The sequence below is a fragment of the Epinephelus lanceolatus genome, chromosome 7 (genome assembly GCF_041903045.1).
Source record: "Epinephelus lanceolatus isolate andai-2023 chromosome 7, ASM4190304v1, whole genome shotgun sequence".
NCBI lineage: Eukaryota > Metazoa > Chordata > Actinopteri > Perciformes > Serranidae > Epinephelus > Epinephelus lanceolatus.
The window spans coordinates 17374440-17400211 of record NC_135740.1 but is presented as its reverse complement, the minus strand read 5'-3'; the positions used below and the strand labels follow the sequence as shown (position 1 = coordinate 17400211).

Genomic DNA, 25772 nt, shown 5'->3' with positions numbered 1-25772 from the left:
ATATGAAGAAGCTGCCGAGCTGCCGACATTGTTTGACATTGCACAACTGCATGTTTTTTATTCTGTGCTCTCCTGTCATGGCTGACAGGGCAACACGTTCAAAAGTGTAGGCTAACTTAAACATTCTATCTCTGCTAGCCTCTGAGAAGCTCAAGGACTAATATTTTATTGCTAATTCTTACAATTGTTCAAGTAAAGCTTCTGGGAGTGAATGGTGGTGTATTTTCCTGCAGAGACTCTGCGCTCTGTCTGTATTTTTTATTTTCTTCTTATTTTGCTGTGATTGCAATGTTCTGGGGCTGCAACCCTTGGGCAGTAGTCGTGTAGCTCCCAGCCAGTAACAACACTTGGTCGAGGTTGGGACTATACAGAGGTGGTGACCAGGTGCCAGACTGTGGGGAAGCTACGAAAAACCAACACCCCACTACAGTAATATAAAGATAGTGAATCTGGGGTTGGCTTTTACTTTCACTTAAGTTTGGGGTGCTGTTTACAGGCAGTAACCGATAATTCCTGCACAGTATACCTTTAAGGCCCATCACAGATAGACATTTGTTGACCAGATATTTGTAGCAAATGCTCCTCTGTCATTACATATACAAGAAAAAAAATAATTATTTTCCTTTTAAAAAAAGTAATAATAAAGTATTTGATCTTTTTTGATATCAGTAAAATCCTAATGATACCCTACTAGGACTGTGTGCATGCTCATTCATAATGGATATACAGACATAGTTTGGAGGGCGGTTCAGCTTGCCAACAGTCTGTTTCCCTCATGATCATAGTTTTTACAGTCCATCAATAGACTCTGTAACTTTCATCATGGAGCCTGTTATTGAGGAGCGAGCGTAATGCGCCAAATCAGCAACGCTATTGTTTTTTCTGCAATGCCTGTGAGTTAAGCGGCCGAACATGATTGATAAGTATGTGCAAGCATCGTTTAACGTAAAGCATCAATGCATTAAAACGTCCAATCAATCATCAGTAATAATGTGGAGAAAAATAAATCGAGTTTCAAAGTAACTGCTCCTTCACAACCCCATGATTGACTCTGCAAAGATGGCACGTCCATGCCTGCGCATCCGTTGGCCTCGGCAAGGGCTCGACAACAATAGCCCACCTGGACTCTGCCATTCCAGCTCAATGTAATCAAACGCTGTGTGCTCAGAAAATGCAGACATGTTAAAATCTGAAAGGATGACATTAAGGATGAGAGATGAACAGGATGACAGAGGGCTGTGTGAGACAATAAAATCAAGGCCATCCAAGAACCAAGATGGATTGATGAGTCCATTGAGTGGAGATGGCAGGCAGCCAGCTAGCACAGAGGTCAGTGCAGAAGGATATCTCTTGGAAGAAATGATGCATTTAAGAGGGCCAAGGCTGCCAGGGTGGGCTCACTGGCGGGGAGAGAAAAAGGGCGATATGAAGTGAGCGATGGATGAGGAGGCGGAGAGAGGAGGCTGGTATGTAGATGAAGTGGGGACGTGAGAAATATTTAAAATGAGGAAGAGAAATGATGGTGAGTGAAAGAAAGATCTATTAAGGAGGGTACAGGTAAGTGGACAATGGGAAGGGAAATATGGGAGCAGGACTGAAAAAGAGTAATGAGGGGTGAGAAGTGGAAGACAAAAGGCGACAGGTGGAGAAAACATGATGTGACGAGCCAAGTTAATTTGAATTAAAGCTCGGAGCATTAATGATAAATTTGTCACATTATCCGTAACACTGTTAGAGGATAAAAAAAACAATAAGAATCCACCCAACACATGAACACATAGTGTAACGGAGAGGCTCTCCTCTTTCTACACAGACACTAGGTTCCATACCACAGCGTGAGCCAAAGACATTATGCCTAGGGAGACTGGTTTTATTAATCAAACTGATTATTCAATGAGTCAGGCACTCACACAAACAAGGAAAAATAATGGGTTTGAGCCTTAGCCACCAAAAATGAAAAATATCACCCATCTGCCCATTGTGATTTGCTGCGATGGATCCAGCTAAGTGTCTGCTAACACCCCGGCTGGCTAATTGAGTTAGGTTTATAACGGTGAGGTCCACAATGAAATTTATGCAACCCATCTGCCACATAAATAAACAATGCCGATGGAGATGAAGTGAATCAGTCAGAAGTTAACTGTCTGACTTTTCAAAAGGTCTCAGCTATATTCACTGTTCAGGCATGCCATCTCAAGACCCTGCCTTTATTCCCTCCACTCTCCGCTCCTTTCAAATTCCCCCCCTTGACATCCCCCCTTAGCCTGAGGGCTGCGGAAATCCATGCTGTAATGCGAACAGCAGTCGAGGTTCTCTCCCTTCATCATTTCTTTCTCCTCACTTTTCTGACAAGGAGATAAATGCTGCACTAGTTATTAGTCGACTATGGCTGATTGATATCCTCTATGGGGGCCCCTAAAATGCAACTCTTTGCTTCCTGTTGCAATTCAAGGTTACCAGACTAATAAATAGAGTTTTTTTCAGGGGGAGGTAAAGTAGAAAGCTCTCCCAGATGAGTGATAATGGCGATTTAATGTGATTTTTAAAGCAAATTGTGTGATCTAAAGAACCAAGAAAGACAATGCTCATTTGATGGAAAACACTCGTATCAAAATGTAGCCTGAATGAGTTCACTGGAAGGGTTTCTTCAAATCAGAGAGGTAGACATAAAGAGCTTAACTCTACTTTCAACTTGCCATGACAATGTTTGATGTGTCAGCTCGTTGCATTTCTCTCTATTTAGAAATGCAGTCAAAGAATGAAATGAATCCCCTTAAGATGTCCCCAAGGGAAGTTCTTCAGATATTTTTTTTCTCCTCCATCTGTCAAAAATCATACTCTCACTCCAATACACAGCCTGCGGAGTATAAAAAAAAAACAGAGAAGGTTGTCATAAATGTATATTAAGCTTTTTAGAAGCACAGTTGACAACTACCAAGGGCTAAATCGCTCAGTTGAAGCAGAACCTGTTCCCAGGCAAGACGCAACATCCTCATAATCCAGGTCATATATAGAGAGCTTTCTAACCCACAGGAGCACCAGACATGCATGCATGTGCACACTGTGTGCACATATTAGGGAAAGGATAAGAGGGAGTTTCCTCTCCGGCAAATAACTGGGACGGATAAACTGCAAATGATACTTTTAAGAGATACAAATACAGTTTTCACAGTTAGGGGATTCTTTTCCCTCACCAAGAAAATCTGCTGCAGGAGATGAAAAATTCAGTAATCTAGTCAAAACGCTAAACCCTGTGGCACCATGACAGATTTACAGTACAGTGATATTATTTAGTTAACGGCTTAGTACAGACAAATCAATCAGCAGCTATTTTGATTATTATTTGTTAACTTTTTTTTAAGCAAAACGCCAAATATTCTGTGTTTCCAGCCCATCCAATGTCATGTCATATCATTATAAACTGAATTCAGAGGGACACTTTGCCGATTTTCAACCAGCTTCGTATCATAATAATGTGGTTAGTATATGTAAATGAACTGTGGTAAACTTCCATCTCACCAGCGCCCAGAGCACCCTGCTCATCTCTTTTGGATATTTGCTGGCTCTGGGGCTTTTGCTGGACTACAGATTGTCCTCCCGCATTTTCATATGCCCGCCATCATGGACACAGAGAGTATAGAAGCGATCAAGGGAAAGACTGTCCCTTTCTCTCTCAAACAGACCAAACTCAAATCAACTGTAAAACTAGGCAGTGTTGATCAAATACAAACCAAGATTCTGTTACTGTGTTGCCTATTTCTCACCTAAAACTTTTCAGAAACATTTTAGTGCACTGTTTGGCTGTAATATGAGAATTTGTGAACAAAATGTGGGTGCCTTCTTGACTCTGTATATTTTGTACATTCATGTGTATTAAGTGTATTTAGCAGTGTTCATTTGTTTGTCTGTTAAGGCCAGTCTTAGGGAGGGGCAGGATGGGGTTGGATGTTGTGGGTTCAGAGTGTATATGCTCCATATTTCTTGTCTCTTTGTTTAAAAAAAAAAACAAACAATAAAAATAATTGAAAAATAATAAAAAGTGGGCACCATACTGTTTCCTGTATTGTAAAAACTGAGGGTGAGATCAAACAATAAAACTAAGCAGTGCTGATCAAATATAAACCAAGGTTCTGTGACTGCGTTGCCTAATTTTTTCGCCTTAAATGTTTTCAGAAACATATTTCAGATGACTGTTTAACTGTAATTCCAGATCGTTTGTCACCAGCCGTCATGTTGTTTCTTATGTCAAATTGGACAAGCTTGCATTACGTCACCGACCAGCGAAAGCATTTGTTGGTCCAGCATTCTGGTAGTTGTAGGTTCTTTACCTCTTGAGCAAAGGCAATTTCCACAGCCCACAGTTTTCTCATGTAGCACCACTTTCAAAAGTATCTCTGTACTGCAAAGACAGCCTAGTTTGATAAACATCTTCTCAGCAATCTTTAATAACTAAACAATCAATGATTAATGAAGGAAATACCTGGCTGTTCACATTTCTAGTTGTTATTTTCCACTGTGTTGAAGTTGCTCCGCCGTAGGAGTATTACTAGAGAGAGAGAGAGTTTGGTTTCTGTTGCTGACCTTTTGTTGCTGCGGGTGCTCTGCTGTTCTTAGATGTTTGCTGCAAGCCAGCGATGTCATTTTGTATGACTCGCCAGGCAGGCGGCACTAGTAAGTTTAGGCAGCTCGTGTTCAGGTTGTTACTTCAACCTCTCCTCATTGGGCACACTCTCCATCTGCCTGGTCTGTGTCGACTTGGCAAATATCCAGAAAGCTGTGGGTAACCCCCCCCTCTTTCACTGCCACTGCATCCACATGGGGAAAGAAATACCTACAGCAGTGCTTTGATAGTTTTTCTAAAGCGCTGAACACCGCAGCTGGCTTTCTCTGGATGAGTGGTGCGAGTGTGGTGATGCACAAAGAGCTAACGGCCCTTGTAGTGAAATGTTGGACAAGTTAGACTCACCTATTTTGACCACAGTAGCCTCTGTTTAGTCGTCAGCCTGCTTTCACTGTGACAGCTAAGTCCCATCCCAATTCAGCAGACAAGCCTGCTTGCATCAGGTTGTGATCCCTTTGACGAGAGAGCTTTAACCTACCTCGCTCAAAGAAATGTCGGACTCCAGATAAGTTGCAGATGGCAGCTCAGCCCCCATCTTTCTCATTGTGCTGCAGAGGTGTGATTTCCCTCAAGGTAGCTTGGCCTGCTGCCCCGTCCAGTGCAGCAGCAAACATAGATTGTGCTTACCTCCACCCCTTGTAGCTTCTCTCTTTGTTGAAGTCTGCAAAAGCAAAGCTAAAGCTGCTGTTACTCTGGGTTCCTGCTACATTTCTTACCCTAGTTCATGGGGTTGGATTTATGGGCTAGTCATTTTACAAAGCTGTCAACTCTGGACGAAACCTGAACACCTGTCAGAATCACAGCTAAAGACCTAAAGTACTATAAGACCTACCATGTCATGCAGTCTCCTCAGTCTGGCAACAGCACTACAATGTTCAGTGGATGGCAACCTTAACTATAAAACGAGTCATTTTTAGCCAAAAAAAAAATCTGTTTGGAGCCAGAAAGCATATTTAACCCTTATTAAGACCCAATCTAATGTCATATCTCTACCCCTACCCCTTGATTTTGAGTGCCACCTGCCCCTCAGCACAGAGTTACAATGGGTAGTGGTTGCTGACTTCTTCCAAGAAATGGGACAACCCTTCAAAACCATGATACGTCATTGTTATGCTGGCGTTTACATAAACAGATATGGCGGGTGTTGCTGGAGATCACAAATATGCTGGTCTCTGCAGCAGCAATTTTTTTGTGTGGGCAACAGGAAGCCTTTTGCTGCTTTTCTGCTCTGTAGGCTAACAGTAGCAACCCATGCTCCTCCTATATCAGTGGTAACATACAGCAGTACAGCAACTTTGCTGCTGGACTTCAGTTAAATTTTACACATCATATGCCAACAAACGTGGGGTATACGACATGGAAGTATGTCAGAATGACGGACTGTCATGCACAAATCAGCAATATCTATGTAAATACAAATAGTAATACATTGATATAGCACCTTTCACAGAAATGAAATCCACAAAGTGCTTCACAAAATACAATCTAGCAAACAATGAAACGTGCAATCAATAAAAACAAAGGCAATATGTCAAATAAAACAAGGCAACAAACAGAAAGTAAAACATGGAGCAAATACAGGCTACTGAGGCCCCCAAACAGAAACATACCAGGGAACAAGCACTGGATAATTTAGGGTGGGACAAAAGCCATTTTAAAGAGATGGGTCTTAAGTTGTTTTTTAAAAATTTCTGAACAGACCGCAGACCATAAACCTAATGGAAGAGAGCTCCAAAGTGTTGGAGCCAAAGGCACGATCACCTTTTGTTCTCAGTCTGGAGCGGGGGACAAACAGTATGTCCTGATCTGAGGACCTAAAGGACCTACTGACGATATATGGACGGGGGAGATTACTGATGTATTCAGGTGCCTGACCCTGGAGGGCTCTATATGTGAGAACAAGTATCTTGAACTGAATCCTGAACCTGATGGGAAGCCAATGTAAAGAAACTAAAATGGGAGTGATGTGGGTTGATCTGCTTGACCTGGTTAACAGCCTCGCAGCAGCGTTCTGAAATATTTGAAGACGGTTCAGAGATGATTTGTTCAGACAAGTAAAAAGAAAAAAAGTAAAACAAAAGCATGGATAATCATCTCTAGCTCAGGTCGAGACAGCACAGACCTGAGCTTTGCAATGTTGCTTAGCTGTCTAAGTATGTCTAATGTAACGTAAGCTAGTTAGCTACCGAGACATCGACACATTAGCAATTTCCATTTGTTGGGGTCAACACATTAGGCTTCACACGGAGGCACCAAAATGTTGGGAACATAAATTCGGGCTTCATACGGCAGCACCAAATATGTTGGGATCAATATATTAGGTCTCACCAAGAGGCACCAAATATGTAGGGATTTAATTGGCTATTGGAAATAATTAATAATTATTATTAATAATTAATATGTTAATATATTAATAATTAATATGTTAAATAATGTGACTTAATTAACATTAAATCACCTCGTGGGGCACTATTCCCGTAAAGGGAAAAATGATAGCCAGTTAGCGATATCAGTCTCATAAAATACACTAAACTATTAATTTGGAGTTTTGAATAATAATTAAATTAATGACAACAACCAAAATTAAGTAACAGTAACGCCTGAAGGATTTCGGAGTTCTTGACGCAGCAGAGGTTGACTATTCATTCACTCTTGTGCAACATTAAACAGACAGCAGGTAAGATTCCAAAGAATTATATTTATACACAAACTAGCAAAGCAAACCAAAACACACAAATTCTAACTAACTATATACAAGCAAGACCTGTATATGTGTGTGTGTGTGTGTGTGTGTGTGTGTGAGTGAGAGAGAGAGAGAGAGAGAGAGAGAGAAAGAAAGAAGAGAAAGAGAAAGGCGGGTGTGGTGATCAAAGAGCCGTTTGGCCTACAAAACAAAATGGCTGACAACAGAGAACTACCAAAATGGCCAAATCAAGGCTGGCTTCAGGTCGGGGGAGGTGTTTGTATGAGGTGTAGCTCTGGTGAAAGCCTATTTGTTGATGAGTCTGTGTCAATGTGACGTGTGTCGCAAATGGTCTGGATTAGTGCAGAGATTGTTTAGTTGTGTGCAAGAATCTGTTTGCGAACAGTGTTAGCAAACTAATTACTTAGCTTTGGCGAAGCCAACTAATCAATGACCTAACTGCAAACTATCACAACAATAACTCAATGACAGCATTAAATCACATACAACAAGTTAAACAGTCTTGCTTAGCCTGTAAAGCTGTGATAAGCTATGCCCAGTTGTTACAATCCTTGAATGGATGGGAGAAAGAGTCACTTGGTGGTGTGCTGCTTTGTTAGCCAGCAGAAGAACGCTGAGAAGAACTGTGGTTTCAGCTGCAGTCTTTGTTGTGTCCTCTGTTCCAAAGGTGAAACTCCAAGGAAACTGGTCGCTCAGGGTTTAGCAAAGTTAAACGCTGGATGCTAACTCACTTAGTTCCTTGTTGCTGGAAAGCTAGTTGCAAACCTTGTGTTTGCAAGAGTCTATGATCAATTGCCCTCGCTTTAGTGGTTTGGGGCTATGGAGCAAGGGTCTGGGCCTCTGCTGTTCCAGGCCCAGCCGGAAAGAGGTCTTGGATGCTCCGCAGTTGGAACAAGAGAGAAGGCTTGGAGGGAGCAAATCTTCTACAGGCCTGTGACATCACAGAGTCACATGTCACTGTAAAAGTCCTGTCCATTCAAGTTGTGAGACTTGTGTCTCACTGAGGTGTGAGGTGAGACCTTCTGTGGAGATGGGTGTCACCTAGCTCTCTTTGTTTGAAGACAAAGAGCATGCAGAGTAAAAAGCCTTTAATGATTTTACCAAATGATAAATCATCTGTGGTCCTGTGAATCCCAACACTTTGTTATGCTCGTGTGAAGGAAAATACCATTATACATTGAAATAACATTTAATCATGATAGTACGATGGTTATGCTAATTTTTAAATGTTTATTCATGTAGAAAATACAGTTGTAAGTTTCTTTTGTTGTTCGTACAGCCATCTTGTTTATGATTTCTCATAACACTTGGTTTGGCCTGTGCCCTACCCCTCCAACCCAAAAGGAATCAGGACACCCCAGCCCTAGATGAGAACATGCAAAACTGAGGGATAAGGGCTAAGTGGTGGGGGAATAATTGGGATTTAGCCTAAGTCTAAATTTGCCTATAAACATTTTTAATTGGTCTAAATGGGCATTCATTTTTATATTTTACAAACAGGGGGCCACTGTACAGTGGGCAAATATAGAGGAAAGGGTGCCATGCCTTAGTTAGGTGGTCCCCAACTGGTGGTAGCGGGTCCATTCTGAATGGGCCCCAAGTGACCTGCGAATGTATTGACTTTGTAAAAAACACACTTTATTCTTAAGTACAGTGAATTTCTAGCACAGAGCTTTTATTTTTAAGTGCCATTTCCTGCTGTAGAGTGAATAACGAACAGCTCCTTAACAGAGACAGCAAATTAGCTCGACGACATGGCCAAATGCCAAGTATTAAACTGTGTGGACCTTGAACACACGATTAAGGAGAAATCTGGCCCCCATGGCTGGACCAGTTGGGAACCACTACCCTAGACAACGTATGATGCACATATCAATTGACGAAATACTAGAACTTCCTCTTTTTTTTCGGTGTTTATGAGAATGTAAGAGAGCCTACAACAATGATAAATGCATACTAAAATGTTAAAATAGAATTTTAATTCATTTCACATTTCAATTGTTTGTCAAAGCTTTGGAGGTCTGCTCTTACATATTAACAGCCATGGGAGAGATTCCTCCTTTGCACACCGTGGGGAAGAAACACACTATCTGCAGATTTCACATTATGTGGTAATAATTTCAAAACTGGGAGAGGAATTGAGTGGGAACAGTTTATAGGAATGTGAAGTCCCAGATAAGTTAGAATAGATCTCATTTGTTATGATCCATTATTGTAATCTTTCATTTTCTTCAGCTTATCTATACTTTTTAATTACTATTCCCTATGAGGCTATGCCCGACTACTAGCACAACCCTGCTATTAGATTCCAAATAGCAGGGCTATAATTTGCCCACATATTTACATACTATTAGCAACTTCACATTAGGAAATAATTAATCTAAAATTATTTTCCTATCTACCATTACAGTCTTCTCAGCAGCTATCTGTGTTAACTTCATTGGTATTGATTGATTGTCACCCAGGGCGCACCCCCGATGAAAGGCACACATTGGCTGACACCAGTTCAGTGTTATCGTACTCTCTCGGGGTCTGTCCTTATTGGTAGACGCACAATATGAACCCTCTTTTGAACTAGCAGGTCTGCTTGTGGTATCTTGAACTGCCCTGTTCTTGGCTCTCTGCTTTGCCAAGATAATATTTGACTCTCATGCGCTGTCGGCTCATACCTTCTGTACCACTTTACAGCCAGGATAAATGTTATATCCAAAATTTCTGTGCACTCATAAGACTCTTAACCTGTCTTTTAAAGCTGTTGCATTTGACGTAGCTGTCTTTTCCCTCTTGTGTTTTTAAAGGAGGAGCAAAGGAGGCTGACATATTTAAGGCACATACCTGACTCTTGAGTCATGCAATCAGCTGTTTGCTTTGTAAATCCAGCTCAGTGCAAGCACAGTCGAAACAGCCTTTGTCCCTTTGGATCGTGTAGACTATTACCACAGCCTTCTCTGCTAGGACGGCTGATTGCCTGGCAACACTCACATTCGCTCTCACAGTTTAACTGCATCTTGGAATTATTTAAATGACTTTCATTGAGAGATGCCATTGATGATAACTGCATTTCACCCTAACACACTCATTAAATACTAGCATGCGAATGGGATGGGCTCCCATTAACCTCTTTCCTTCTCTTAGCTGCACTGCCAGGGTTTGTCGGGGTATTGCTTTATATCCTCCACACAGTCGGCGTTTCAGCAGATGAGCCAACCAAAGTGGAACGCAAGCTTATCTACATAGCCCCACTTTCCAGAGAGGAAGAAGTGAGAGGCAACAACAGTTGGCCCTCCAACGTCCCTCAGGACTTGATGAAGCGCAGAACTTAACTCTGGGAGTAAGCATGTAACATGAAATAATTATGCACTGCAAAAAGACAGGACCTTCCCCCGACACACACGTAATTATCAGTCCTAAGGATGTGCCCTCACTGACACTAAACTTAAATCATCTGCGACACAAAACTCCCAGCTGATTTAACTTGCACCTTGTACCTGTCTTTCAGTGTGCTGCTATTGTACTACTTCATAATGTGAAATAACCCCCGTGGTATTTATGCAGTTACAGTTAAAGAAAAATATCTTGTTCAAGCAATAATGTAAAGAGATGAATGCATTGTGTTATACTAACCTTGTAAAACAAAAAAAGATAAAACCATGAGGTAGTTTCTGGTCTATTTCAAAGCATTTATTTGGCGTTGAAGCGCAGTAGTCAGGTTGTCCCAGGTTTCAAGGATTATTAGGTGAGTTTTTGCTGTCAGGGACGTGCTGTACTCAGGCTGTTATAAATGGCCTGTTTCACTCAGGGACCAAGTATCCTATCAATCTAACACTTTAGAGTATCATCAGTACTTCAGACCTTGGTGTGCTCTGCGGCGCAAAAGAATGGACTGTCTTTTCCACAAGCTTAATCATAATAATTGTAAATCTTGTTTTTTATGAGTTCACCATCACTTTGTTGTAATTCTGATCATGTAATATGCTGCTTTGTCACATGTTTCCCCACCCTGGTATAGTCATTGTTGAACAACGCATGTAACTGTACACTAATGTTATGCATTGCTTTTTGTCTTAATTAATGATATGTGATTTCTATACTGCTGTTCAGAGATGCTAAACACTGGCCTTTACTGCTGTACTGTGCTTTGCTTTACTGAATCTATTTACTGTTGCATCTCGAAATAAATACCTCCTTTGAAATGCAAATCACGGCTTGCACAAAAGATAAACAAGCGTTTACTGCTTTCCTACTCGTCCTCTTGCTGAGGAGCATATAGTGTGTATCCTCGGCTTAAACGTGGCGTTGTGAAGATGCTGCCATCATTTGTGATGTCAGCTTGTTTGCTCCTGGGAAATTATATCTGACAGAGTATCTCATGATTTTTTTCCTGGTGTTTTTTTTCTGACCACCCCTTCAAAAAAACAACAACATTTGCATCATTATTGCAAGTCTGAATAATGAATAAATAATTCTCAGTGGTACAGTAAATAAATGCAAAAGTATGTTTGTAGTTGTATCAAGTGGGTCCACTGTCCATCCTCACATAGATTTACCAGATTACTCAGACTTTTGATCTTCCCGCTTTGAGCTGGTATCTCTTTGTACAGTGAAACTATTCATCTTCTGTGCTAGCAGTTTCTGATGCCTTTTTGAGTATTGTCAAAGATGTCCTCCAAATGCTAATCAGAAGAGCTCCTGATCAATTGTGGGAGGAATGTAATAAAACATGTATAAGTGTGGCATGGAGGGGGTCCTCACATCAGCCACTGCATATTGTATCTCCCTGCAGATTGATTTCTGTGCTGTGCAGCAGCGGAGTCAACTAAATATGTAATAGGCCAGCTATCTGTAAAGCTCCGGAAATTACAAATGGATATTTAATGAACTGGTTGGACTTCGATATATCACTTCAACATGTGCACATATGTGGGAGGAAAAAATGGATGTAGAAGGCAAATCCTGTTGGTCAAGAAATAAATGTGCTTTATCTCCTCATCAGTCTTAAATTAGACCATCGAGAATATAATGTCAACTCCTACGAGGGAATTTTATGCAAAAGCAAAGCACTTTACATCTCGCACTTTATCAAGCATTACAGAGGAGGGTGAAATTGATGTGTATGTATGGAGAGATACAAAGATTAGATTTCCCTGGGAGTCGTGCGTGTGCCTTTAATGGTATTAATCTAAAAGTATGAAGGAAACAAACCATTCAATCCCACATCTCACATGGTTTTCACATACTGTACCCTAAATTTAGATATTTCTAGTTCCGAGGCAAGATAGTCGAGACTCTGTTGAAAATGTCAGTGAGACAGCTCTGAGGACTGGTAGCAACAGTGACAGCTGACAGTGAACGGGTGGCTGACATTGTGCACAAAATACCAGTATCACATATTGTGATGATACGAAATGAAAAATAAAAAATGATTCATTGCAGAAAATCTCCATTTCACTTGTTAGTGCTCCAGTTTTATCTCTGTTGTTTGGCAGATTAGCGAGGGTTTTGCGTCATGTTCGTAAACATTGATTGCTTGTCTAAGATTATGGTTGTAACACACTTTTTTTTTTGCCTAGGCAGGACTACATGTGGAGCTGCATTACTGTAGCTGAATAGATGCAGCATGAGGAATGTCGAAAGCAAGTCTATGTTAAGGAATGGCATCAAACAAACACCATGATGCCAGGAAGGAAGATTAATGCCTCTGCCTCATGTAATGTACGTTTAACTCAGCGCAGAACATGAGCAAAATATTCCTGCTTTAAGTAACACTAAGCCTGATTGATGATTCGTACAACTTCATGCCACTAGATGATGTAACTCCCCAAAGATGCAGTTCTTTGTTAGAAGCATGACCGTCCATGGACTGAACTCTTTCACTGCCAAAGGTCCGATAGAAAACAAAAATATCAAAGACAGACCAAGGCTTTTTGTGAATTCCTCCTCCACGCTCAAACGCTTTCCCTTGTTGCTGAAATGAAATGCTTTTGATCTAAAACTTGAGGCCGCTGTGTTCTCAGATGACAATGAATATTACATGGAAACAGCCTTGAGATGCAATTCGGCTTCCTGTCCTCTACGGTGATGTAGCGTTTGTCAACAGGAGGCTAGACCACAAGCAGCACTGTGAAGAAAAAAATTCTCCACAGACTTTCACATGATTAGTACCGCAAATAGTTTAACTAGCCTCTGTGACAGCTGCTGTCACCTAATTGAATTCTGTAATTCATCATTCATTCTTGTTTACCGCCAGCACAACAGGTGACAGGCTGATGAGACATCTCCGAAGAATTAAATGATGAATGAAACCTACTGCTACTATCAGCGTGTGTGGTGGGCTCCCCACCGACCAAATGACAGGTTGTCTGTGTGTTCGGTTACATCAAAGTCAAAAATGCTAGTTTCGGGCAAAATCACACAAATCTTTTGAACCTGGTAAACACCTTATCATTCCCTTTCTATGCAGCGCTCCATTATCTCCCATATTGCAAGAGAAAAGGGTAAGGAGGAAGAAATAACCATTATGAAATGCAATTACAAGTTGCTCAGGGGTCCGAACACCCACGTTGTGCATTACATCGGGCCAAATTTTCTTTTGCCACGGTGAGTGGTTGCTCATACATATTGCACTAAGGAGAGATTATGTCAATTCATTTCCACCAGGCTTTGACATCGTTTTGCAGTAAGTGTAACACTCAAAAATTGATGCACATGGATTTCAGCCAAATCCAACCCCGCCCGAAAGAAGAATTCAAAAGATCATTTCATTATGGCTCTGCAGTTTAGGATTCGAGTTAACAATTAAGCAGTATTACATGAGAGGCAGTGCCATACATAATGTCTTTTCTCGCAGAAGTACAACGCAATGAAGCTGGTTAGTTTGTTGCCTAGCTGCCAGCTGTTGATTGGTTGCTAGGCTACAGATATGAATCGGTATATAAGTGACACTTGTGTGACACCGTATCGACGTATATTGGCACTTATTCAAATGGCTGTGACAGATGAGCTTGTTGCACTGTACTTAGTCTCTTAAGGGATGATGACAGTACGAGTAGCTTGTAAAGAATCTATTTAATGCCGGGGTTCCACCTTAAACCCCGAAGTCATTATTAACATTCTGCCTGTTTATTTTCCTGTAAAGCTATGAAGACACAGTTCCAGCATCTTGAAAGCGTCTGCAGATGCAGTGGCACCTGATTACTTTCATCAACTCTTCATTAGTTATGCCTTAATCACAGATCATAGCAGCTGATGCACCTGGGAGTGAAATGGTCTTAATATGGCTGCTGGCAGAGATGAGCTCTCCAGCTGTTTGCTGCCCTCCAAAGCTGTCAGCCCTCATTTGAGCCAATTGCCCTGTGGAACTCAATAATCAAACCTGTAATAACCTCACACAACCTCGAATGCACCGGCGTGCAGGGCCAGTCGCTGCACACCCCATTTCTCTTGCTCGCTCCGTCTCTTCCTCCGGCCCAAAGTGTTGTGCAGGTGCAAATAGCAAAGCGAGTGTGATTACTTTCAGACTGTTTTACCTCAGAAAATGCCCACCTGAAACTACATTTCTCAAGTTAGTTCACATGGCTCGGCTTTGTAATAGTGTGTCTTTTCATTTCGTAAAATTAAGCAAACACATTGCTTACACAAACACAACGTGAGGCTTCAGTGATTAAATGGTTTTCTAATAATTCTGTGCTTTCTATATCTTGATTTTCTTTGTTTCGTCACAGGCCAAAAGTTACCCTTTAGCTACCTCACGTTGGTGGACAATAAATAAATTGTTTTGCATAAAATGTAGAATTAACTTGGATCTTTAAGACGGGCTTTATTTACAACAGCAGTAAGAGGTGGGAACTCTTTTATATGCTGATTTGTATGCCTGTACTGAGAATAATGTTTGTAAATTATGCATTAAAAACATTTGATTATCTTCAAAATGGTTTTCCAGTTGAAAATGTACCCATCAGCTTAAAAACAGATGCTATAACGTGTGTTTTTTCAAGCAATAAATTTGACTGGTTCCGCCGTCAGTGAAGTGAGTTATAGAAAGACATTTTTTCTCCCTAACAAAGCCTTTTACTGTGCCTGGATAACAGACTTTACTATGTTGAAAAAATAAAATGTCACTGTGCAGAAGTAAAATGTCGCGCAGGGAGTGTTTTGGAAAGTGTTTTAATTAAGTGCAACACAGGGAAGTATCATGCTGAAGATCCCACTATGCATTAAAGAAACACTTCGCAGATTTTCCTTCAAAAACAATGTATAGACTCACAGAAGTGATCTGCTCACTGGAGGTGTGTGGCTGTGTATTTTTTATGTAAAGACTGCCCTTTGCCTGTATTTTGGACCCCCACAGCACCCAGGTGATGTCGGGGCTTTATAAAAAGGTAGCGACCAGCTGCCCTCAGCAGCAGGCATCCAAGAGACACGCAAATATAGACCCTTTCATGGCATCTTTCAGTTGCTGGGTGACGACATTGTTGTTCCACTTAGGCTTCTGGTAGCGCCTAAAGAAACGAGCCAGAACAAAGCATGTACTGCAGTGGTCAAACAAAAGAACTGGACACCATCGGAAAACTCCAGTAGCCTGTAGTGCTCATTTCATTACCAGTAAGTAAGCTTGTTCAAGCGAACGATCACAAACCAACAGAGAGAGAGGAGCATTTGTATCTGTGTGTGTTGTGTGTCTTGTCATTTTCATTCTCCAAACAATTGCGAAAACTTACTGGTAATGAAACAACAGACAACTGGAGTTTTCAGATGGTGTCCAGTTCTTTTGTTCGACCACTGAAATCAATGCTTTGTGCCGGTTCGTTTCTTTGTGAAAGCGATAGGCTTTTATGTCTGACATCAAGTTTGTACCTCGCCGAAGGGAACAACCTACCACTGAGCTGCAAGGTCCTAAAACTAATTTTGCAATTTCCCACTGTGTGTATTTCAGTTCAAGACCTGTGCTGTAGTGGCAGGGCCGGATGTTTAAGTGGAACAACAATGTTGTTTCCTAGCAACCAAAATATGCCCTGAATTGGTCCATAGCAACGCAACACGATGTGAGTAATTCTGGGCTTGGCTTTTACTTTCCACTGGCTAGCATGTTTATAAAGAGTAAGTGACAATCCTGTATGGTTTACCTTTAAAGGATACTGTCACAAACATGCCTGACCTTTGTGTCACTTTAATGCACTTGACTGCGGGTGCACTGAAGTGGTAGCCCTTTAAAAGTCTGTTATATTAAACAGTATCTCTTTCATTCTTGATGAGAGCATAACATAATGCAGTCTGTTGCTTCCAGAGAGCTGCAGTCTCCTTTGTCACATGACTCTGTAACTCGGAGGCACCGCCTGCCTGGTCCTGTAGCATTCTTAATGAAAAGAGTTTAAAGCTAAAACTTTGCTGGACAGCTTCCCTTTTCTACTTTGCCTAACAAGGTAGGTATTCCATTTCACTTGGGAGCTTTCAGTTACGTTTTAGTCTCCACAGTGTGATGAGGTGCCAAAACTACCAGGGGAAGGCAACTCTGTGGAGAGTCTGTCAGTGTGCTGAGGATCAAAGCCATTTGCAAAGAGCACACACACATCAAACACTGCTGTGCAACGTGTTACCTAGCAACCCCAGACCAGGTGTTGCAGAGAGTAGGAAATATTAAAGCCCACATTCTTCCTGTTTTCTGCAAATACAATTTTAAAGGAAATCGATAAAGCCGTGAATGTGTACTGCATGCGAGAGGAGTGGAGGAGCCTTTTTTTTCCCCTCTCCTGCACTACGGCAGACAACAGGAGCGCGAAAAAGATAAGAGTGTAATATCAAAACCTGAGGCGGGAGGAAAGAAAATATAAAAGAGTGACGCATATCCTCTGATGGATCACACTAATAATGCCCATATCCTGTCCATATAAGGAAATGCACACTAAAGAGAGCACCAACAAAATCGTGACAGACGCACACACACCTCACCCAAAGAGAGGAGTGTGATATGTGGAGCTAGAAAGGCCCAATTCCACTGAGTGGCCATGTCAGAATGGAGTTAGGCAATTATGTGTGATGCAGCGGAGTACTGAAAGGGAGCAACGCTTTGAGCACTAAGGTGAGGCCACTGGGTCCTCGTGCATCACAGTCAGCCCTTTATCATGATTAGAACACAGCTGTCATATTAGTAGGAAATTATGCAGCGCTACAGTCCTATAGTTTAACAAGGCTGAGCAGCGGGCATCCATGCCTGCTGTTACTGGCAACAACTGTATCAAACCACTAGCAGTGTGTGAGGTCATGTCCCCCTCGGTGAAGTCAGGCATAAGTTAACCGTAAGGGATGATGACGCTGAGATGTTGTTTGAAATGCACCACTACTGCAGAGATGCAGGTGAACTCGCGATTTAACAACAACCGTGTCCTCATTTGCGCGCTTCTTGTCACGCCGGGGCGGGTTAGCTTTATTTACCTATAAATGGTGATGGTCATTGCAGGGAGCTAATGTGAAAAGCATCAGGAACAATATGTTTGTGTAGCCCCCTCAGGAACACTTGGGGAGAGCGCGGAGAGTGATGTGGCACCGCAGCCGTCCCAGCTTGTCTGTCTTAGCCAGCAGAAACAGGTGTAAGCTGTGAAAGTGCTTGATGAATGTTCTCTTTAGTGCCGGTGACTGACTGCCCTTATTCAAACAGTAGACAGCTCCTCTGGCTAAGTACTCTGGGAGCAGATACTGTACATGGCTCACACAGGCATGTAGTGCAACCAGGCACACATACACACACAGAAACATGAACATGTGTGCAAATATAGACGCAGGAGGACATTTTTAGCATGCTTTACATGCATCACATAATGCCCAGTTTTGCTCCACTTTGATAAGACGACGCTCCATGGGAATGTGATTACTGATTGATTTGGTTTGTTGATGATAAGAGACGTGAGCTCCCCACCTGTAGCCTCCCCCAGGGTGGTGCGTGTGTGTGTGTGTGTGTGTGTGTGTGTGTATAAGATGCATCCATTCTGATAATTATTACACTGCAAGGATGAATAGGCTGCGAGAGGATACAGCCTCGCACATGACAACTTAATCAAGCCGCACAAGGACAAAAATAGGATTAAAGAGAGAGAGACAGGGAGAAAAGACGTCTCTCTTTTTATGATCTATGAATAGAGTCTGAAACAAAAGAACAGCCGTGGATGGAAGGCCCACGTGAAAAAGACAGACTGCGTCCCCCGGGGCTGAAGGGATGACTGACAGAAGCAAAGGGTCGCGATCTGACTTCCCCCTGACAAAGGAAATAAAGAGTCACATTTAGACAAAGAGCTCGCCATCCCAAACATAGCCTTCATCTCATTCAGTCTCGACTATGAGATGCATGAAAGGAAAATATGCACATAAGCACCAAAAGCACGGGCAAACAAATCAGCAAACACCCACTTTCGGAGCGGTGCAACCTTTATTACTTTTGGGTTATTGCTTTTTCTTTTCTTAGCCGGCCCCTGACCCCCCTCGGCACTGAACTTTTATTCTGTTTCCTTTTGATCTTTCTTTTATGCTACATGCAATTATATCACATTCAAAAGCTAAGAGGACTCAAAGAGAAGTTTCCACAAGTATCTACAAGCATTAGTCTCTGCCAAGATACCTGTACGTGTATTGACATAATGATAAACGTGATGTGAATGGGCGATGATGAGGGCTTCTTTAGAATGGTCATTGGTGTGTGGAGCGGCACGTCTGATGGCCTCTTGTAACCTTTCAGTTGACACCCTGCCACGTGTCCCTAAGAAACCAATTACTCCCTTGTCTGATGCTTTTCCGCAGCTCGATATGCCAACTTTTATCCAAGCACGCTTTGGTCCAGATCAGTAGTTATTCACTCTTTAACTATTTATTTCTAGAGGGGGCGAGTTCTTTAATCTTAAATCTCATACAAAACCAAAAACAAGCTTTGTTGCAGACTTTTGTGCTGACAAATATAATATCCTTTCAGGCACAATTGAATTTATGGAAATAATAGGCAATTAGAAAACACTGAGAAGGTTTGTCAAGTGCAGCAACGTGAACGTAATGTGAATTTGTGTTTGGGGCAGTGAAGCAAAGACAAACAACTAACATAGTGAAATAACTGGTTCACTTGGTCCAGCCATCATGCACCACAGGCAGGAGACTACCTACAGTATCATCCTGAATACAGTAAATACATTATGCATCCTCACGCTATGTGTAGTCATGCAGCACGTTACATAATGCAGCGCAGCCGCGCTTCATTAATCACGGTTAAACCAAATTCAGCCTTGATTCAAAGAAAAGGAGTTTGTCCTGTAGGTAGGATGGAAAATACAATAATAGTGGTGGTATTCTTCACCAAATAAAGAGCCACATATCACAAAAAGAATATGACACACACATACACACTAACTTTTGTTGCCTTCAAAAGCTTCTTGTGGTCTGCAGCATGAATCCCTTTGAGAGAAAGACTTGTCTTGTTCTGCCTTGACGCAACCGAGCTTTTCACTGGGGGAAAACTGTACGCATATTTAGCTTTGGTTGTCACAAATTTCACAATTTTGAACCAGCTGGCAGCGTGGTGTCTGACAGGACAGTCTCAGTGGGTGTGCGGATGATTATGATACTTAGTAATACTCTGTCTGTATAGCTTAAATATTTGTATTTTTAGAACAGGTGTTTACAGGAGTTTGAATAGCTGGTGTTGTGGCCCTTTCCGAAAGCAGCATGACAGGATTACACTTATTCAAGACAATGACTATATTTTCACCTGACAAAGGGATGGAGTGGAATCCGTCATCACTGTATATCATTTCATGTCGTGATAAGGTTATAGATGTGACATTCTTTGGAAAATTAATTGAGAAAATGCACTAAATTGCACACATACAAAAATCAAATTCTGCCATAAAACAGCATGCAACAGTGTACACTATGGCCCAGTCTTGGAACCCATCAGCTTACAGTCTGACGACGCTAAGCTTCTGGGGACAGCTGTCGATGTGTTGTGTCAGCCAGCGGATATCTGCACCAAGACTGTCTCGTCTGTGTGCCAGTGTTTTCAGCTAATCTTTATGAAAAGAAATCTGCATGTGAGTGCAGCAACATATCCTCCTACAGCAGTTCATATAATAGCTTACAAATTAGCGCCCCATGAATGCCATTGTCACGTAACGTAACGTAAAGTTATGTAGGTTAGGTTAAGGAAAATAAACCTGGTTACGACGAACATTAAACTTTCTTTACTCTGATAGCACATTGGTCACATGATCACAGCCTTCAGATTTCATGGGTTATACACAAAGTACTGGCTCATGATTCCATGGGCTACACAAATCTGGTGCATTACTTTTCGTAGTTATACATATGAACAACGCATAAAAACAGGTGGCATGGTGTTGCAGTGGTTAGCATTGTTGCCTCACAGCAGCAGGGTTCCTGGTTCAAACCCAGGGTGAGGGGGGGCCCTTCTGTGCAGAGTCTGCATGTTCTCCCTGTGTCAGCGTAGGTTTTCTCCGGGTGCTCCGGCTTCCTCCCACAATCCAAAGACATGGTTGTCTGTCTCTGTGTGTTAGCCCTGCGATAGTCTAGCTATCTGTCTCGCCAAATGTCAGCTGGGATAAGCTCCAGCCCCCCCACAACCCCCAACAGGATAAGTGGTTATAGAAAAATGAATGAAAACAGCCTGAAGTGCAGATACATTTTTAAAAAGCCAATATGAAGCTATATCATCATCAGACGATAGCTGATGCGCTTCAAGATTGCATTTCAGCCCATTTGTACCACCTGTCCCCATGGACTATTTACCTGCTGCTCAAATGTGATTGGTCAGTACTACTCTGACTACAAACCGAAACTAGAACACTTCCCATGCCAAAATATTGAACCGTTGCCTATAGATTCTGCATTCATATGCAGATGTCTGTTTATAAAGATTATCTATGGCATAATAAGAGTCGAGATTTTAAAGGGACATACCAAAGTATAAACAGTGTGGCAAAATCTCAGACGGTAGACATATATATGTAATCAGAGGGTATATATTGTCACATTGCCCAACACTAGCCTGAATTATAATAATTTCACACACAAATGGTGTAATTTGCTTTGTCTTTAGTGAAATATAAAGTTGGAGGCAAACTCATTAAAGCAGCCATACATGCTGTAAGAATGGATGAACTGTTAATTATGATAAATAGAGGGACACGTACGTTATCATAGTGATGTGATTCAGCTTGTTGAGTCCACTCATTTGTCATTCATTCGCTCTGTGTCATGCCTCTCTTTCCTGAAGTATTCTCCAGAGATCCTCACCTGAAGAACGACATGATTGAAAGCAGTTAAGCTAATTCTCACATTTGTAGAAATAAACTAGCTTCTTATTCAGATACCTTCTGCTTCTTTTCCCTGAGGGTCACTGCTGCAGCATTAAATCGCTTGAAAATGAATGCAGGGATCAAGTGAATGCATGTTCCATGTATTCATTGGAATAAACATACCATGTTATCATTTGCATCAAGGTGAATACGTAGAATATTCTCAGAGTAATTTGTACCAAATAAGTGTTCTATATCTTTTTAATTTTAAACCTCTAGAAAATATTTTGTGTGTCACTTTGGCAGAGTAACCAGTGCAACAACCCCAAAACAACATTTCTGTCTGTGGGCAGACGCATGCTTCATCAAACTTTAATCACTCCCAAGTGGTGTCCTCCTCTAATCGAACACACTCAGACTCCTGCCCAGTTTGTCACTGAGGAGATGGGGGAGAGCAGAAATGTGATGGTTTAGCCATTTTAAAATGAAATATTACTATATATTGCAAACAGTTTAAATGATATGACATGATTGGTAAATTCCCTTATGACTCTTTTGTCATAAGCAGCGACATACACTCCGTTCCGGTCCAAGTTATAATTCATTATAATTCATGGTACAGGAACCACCTGGGAAAAGACAGCCAGGAGCAATAATGCTACTTCAGTAGATAGGATTGCAGTATTTTGCTGTTTATTTTTTTATATATATGTGGCATTTTGCAACATGTAGTTTTGCCCATTCCGGACTTAATTAAGTACATTTTACCCCCAACACAGTCTGCAACTTTGTATGAAGCAGAAATGTAGTGAGCAACTTATTTTGTTGGTTGTTGCATGAGGATGGCTCAGCGGTTTACTGTTGCCTCACAGCAAGAATCCGACCCGACCAGCTGGGGCTTTTCTGTGTGCGGTCTGCATGTTCTCCTCGTATCTGCGTGGGTTTCCTCCCGTTGCTCCTTTTTTCCTCTTACAGTGCAATAACATGCAGATCTTGTGAAGTGGAGACTCTTAATTTCCTGTTGTGGGTGCAAATGTGAGTGTGAATGTGTTTGTCTGTATGTGTTAGCCCTGTGATAGACTGGTGACCTGTGCAGAGTCTGCAGCACCTACAGTATACAGGCTGCAGCTCCCAGGGACTCTGAACAGGATAAGTGGATATACAAGATGGATTGATGGATGTTACGTGTCAATGTGCATTGATCTGATTCGTCATAATGAGAGGCTGGAGACGTGGGAACTTAAGGGTCACATCACTCAGACATGTCAAATGAAAGCATTGTGTCATTTGTGAGATAGACAACTTCAGCAGTGAAATTAGAGAATGAAAGTCTGAACAAATATTTTGTGTTCATCAGGTATGAATTAGCTTCTGGGAATCTGAAACACACGAGACGCACGTGGTGCATAAAACATACTGAACACCCCCCGCAGGTTATTACTACCATCTCACAAAACTTTTTAGGTTTTAATTTGCTCGACCTTAAAAGTCAAGCAAATTACTCTGCCTTCCCACATTTATTGACTGCCTTTTAGTGAAGTTTATAATATTTAATCCAAAGGCTTTAGCACATATTCACACAGAGTGAGTACAGTACAGAATACAGCGATGGAAGATGCTTTCAGATGCTTACTTGATTTAAAGTTACAATATGACCATGGGGGAAAATCCATTAAAAGAACATCTTGTCCATTCAAAAGGTTACTTAATTAAAGTATAAAGTATTAGCTGAAGTAAAATGAAAATAAGTAATTCATTCAACCTCATGGTGTTATGCTCTGCATTTTAATTTTATGTATTTGGTCAAGTGTATGTTTGACCTTTTATATATTTGTTTTTAAGGACCAGTGTGCAGCCTTAAGGTGGGTGTATTGGCAGAAATGTAATATATTCTATAAGTATGTTTTCTGTAGTGTGTTATCACCAGAAAATAAGAATCATTGGGGGTTTTTTTGTTAACCTTAAAATAAGATGTTTATATCTACAAACAGAGCGGGCCCTCTCCCACAGAGTCTTGTTTCTACAGTAGCCCAGAATGGACAAACTAACGCTTGGCACGCGGGAGAGGTTTTAGTTGGATGTAATCTGCAACGTCAGCCACTAGATGTCACTAAATGCTATTCACTAGACCTTTAAAATGTCAAATAAAATAAAATAAGACGTACTAATTAGGCAGATTTGATGCACTGACCCATAAGCTGCATTTTTAATGATGCAACTGTTCCTAATTATAATGCTTTTGTATACTGTTAATTATGTAAAGTATTTTAGTTTTATCACAATTTTGAGTTTTTTTTATATGTTTTTATAGGTAAATCTATCTATTTGTGAACATTTTTTACATTAAAAGGGCAATAAGCAAAGAAAACATGAAGAGCAGAACACAGGGGAAAAGAAAATACAGATGGGGTTATGGCATATTTTAAAAGTCAAGGCATATTTAAAGTAGGATATCATACATGGCACAGGTAAAAATCTTAGAAGTAACTTTAACTACAGCCGTCATATAAATGTAGTGAAGACCAAAAGTACAGTTTTCTGTAGAAATGTGTAAAGTGCAGGTTTGTACTTGCTCTGTTGTAATAATTAGCTTTCACTCCATGGTTGGATATCCTAGTTACCTCTGCCAAGGAGGTCATGTTTTCAGTTCAGTTTGTCTCTTTGTCACGAGGATTGAAAAACTACTGGCCTTATTTAATGAAACTGGGTGGAGGGGTGAAGCACGAGGCAAGGACAAACCCATTAAATTTTGCAGCAGATCTGAATCACAGAGCAGATACACAAATTATTTTTCACTTTTGTTAACATTGCAAGACAGGGCATTTGGCCTTGGTGGAATAAATGCCATCGATCTTGAAACAGTTGGTAGTAAAGTTCACTGATGCCAAAACATTGTCAGTTGTAGAAGTGTGATTACTTCATATCACAATCCATATTCACAGGCACCAGTAATCCCCTGGGGGTAGCCTGCACATGGAGTTGCTCAAACTTCATACAGAAAGCAGTCGCTAGGGAGCACTTAGCGACGTAAGTTTTCATTTCCTAAGAAGGCGATCACATGACCTGCCCTATTCGTCCACTGACTGGCTAGTACTTGTTGCCTTTGTTAGTTGGGTTGATTAGGTTTGTCATTTTCGTTTTGAAAAAAGTTCCACATTCAGACGACAATGTTTTGGTAACAATCGCCATGCACATGGATCTGCAAAAATGACCAAAAATGCTGTAGTATACATGCCAGGCCAGTAGTTGGCAGTGTGACTTTGTAATGAAACAACACACGCCTGTGCACCTGTGCTTTCTTCTACAGAGCAGTGATGTATAAACAAACAAAATGGCAACCGCACGAGCATTTGTCTGGACGAACGATGAGGTGGAGTTGCTACAGTAAATCTACACGTTGCTGGAGAAGCATTGATAAATTCAATAGCGTGAGCAGCACAAACAGAGCTCGGGAATCCGCCATTGTTGTTGTGATAGTCTCCTTTTTCAGAGGAACTGCAAGTTCACATGACGATGAAGACAGTGCTGTTTCCACAAAATTGCACTCTGGAACCTTTTTTTCAAAAGGTTGCGTTTTCAGGCACCCAGAACACCGCTGTCGTGTAAACAATAAGCCAAAATGCAACTAAAGTCAATCGTTTTCGGTTGAAATCATTGTCATATAAACAGGACCTTAGGCAAGAGTAGGGCGGGTCATTCCTTTGCTGCCCTTAGAAACACAAATTTGCCTCAGGACAGTGGTGTCATGGAAGAACCAGTACAGTTGCAAATAAGCTTTTTTCTTGAACTAATTTGCAGCTATACAAAGTTAATACACACATATCACACATATGTGTCACAGGGTGGCAGTAGCTCAGTCCATAGTGACTTGGTTTGGGAACCAGAGGGTCGCCAGCTCAAGTCCCCATCGGGACCAAATATGGAGTGTGGAGCCAGCACCACGAGGTGCCCTCAAGCAAGGCACAGAACTCCCAACTGCTTGGGGCGCCCATCCATGGGCAGCCCCCTTGCTCTGACAACTCTCCATTTAATGCATGCATAGCTCCTGTTTGTGTATGCGTGTGTATCACAGGCCCGTCTGTACATGACAAAGAAAATTTGAATTTCCCCTCAGGGATTATTAAAGTACGTTTCCTTCCTCTTCTCTTAATTATGCTCACAT

The 25772-nt window shown here is 41.4% G+C and overlaps 1 long non-coding RNA gene across 1 annotated transcript in view; it reads right to left on the bottom strand.

Annotated features, from left to right (window-relative positions):
• Positions 1 to 25772, bottom strand: part of LOC144463885 (uncharacterized) — a 74343-nt gene that overhangs the window by 37340 nt on the left and 11231 nt on the right. Inside the window, exon 2 of the long non-coding RNA XR_013491880.1 lies at positions 21506 to 21608. This is a non-coding gene — a long non-coding RNA (uncharacterized LOC144463885). The remainder of the gene's footprint in view (positions 1 to 21505; positions 21609 to 25772) is intronic.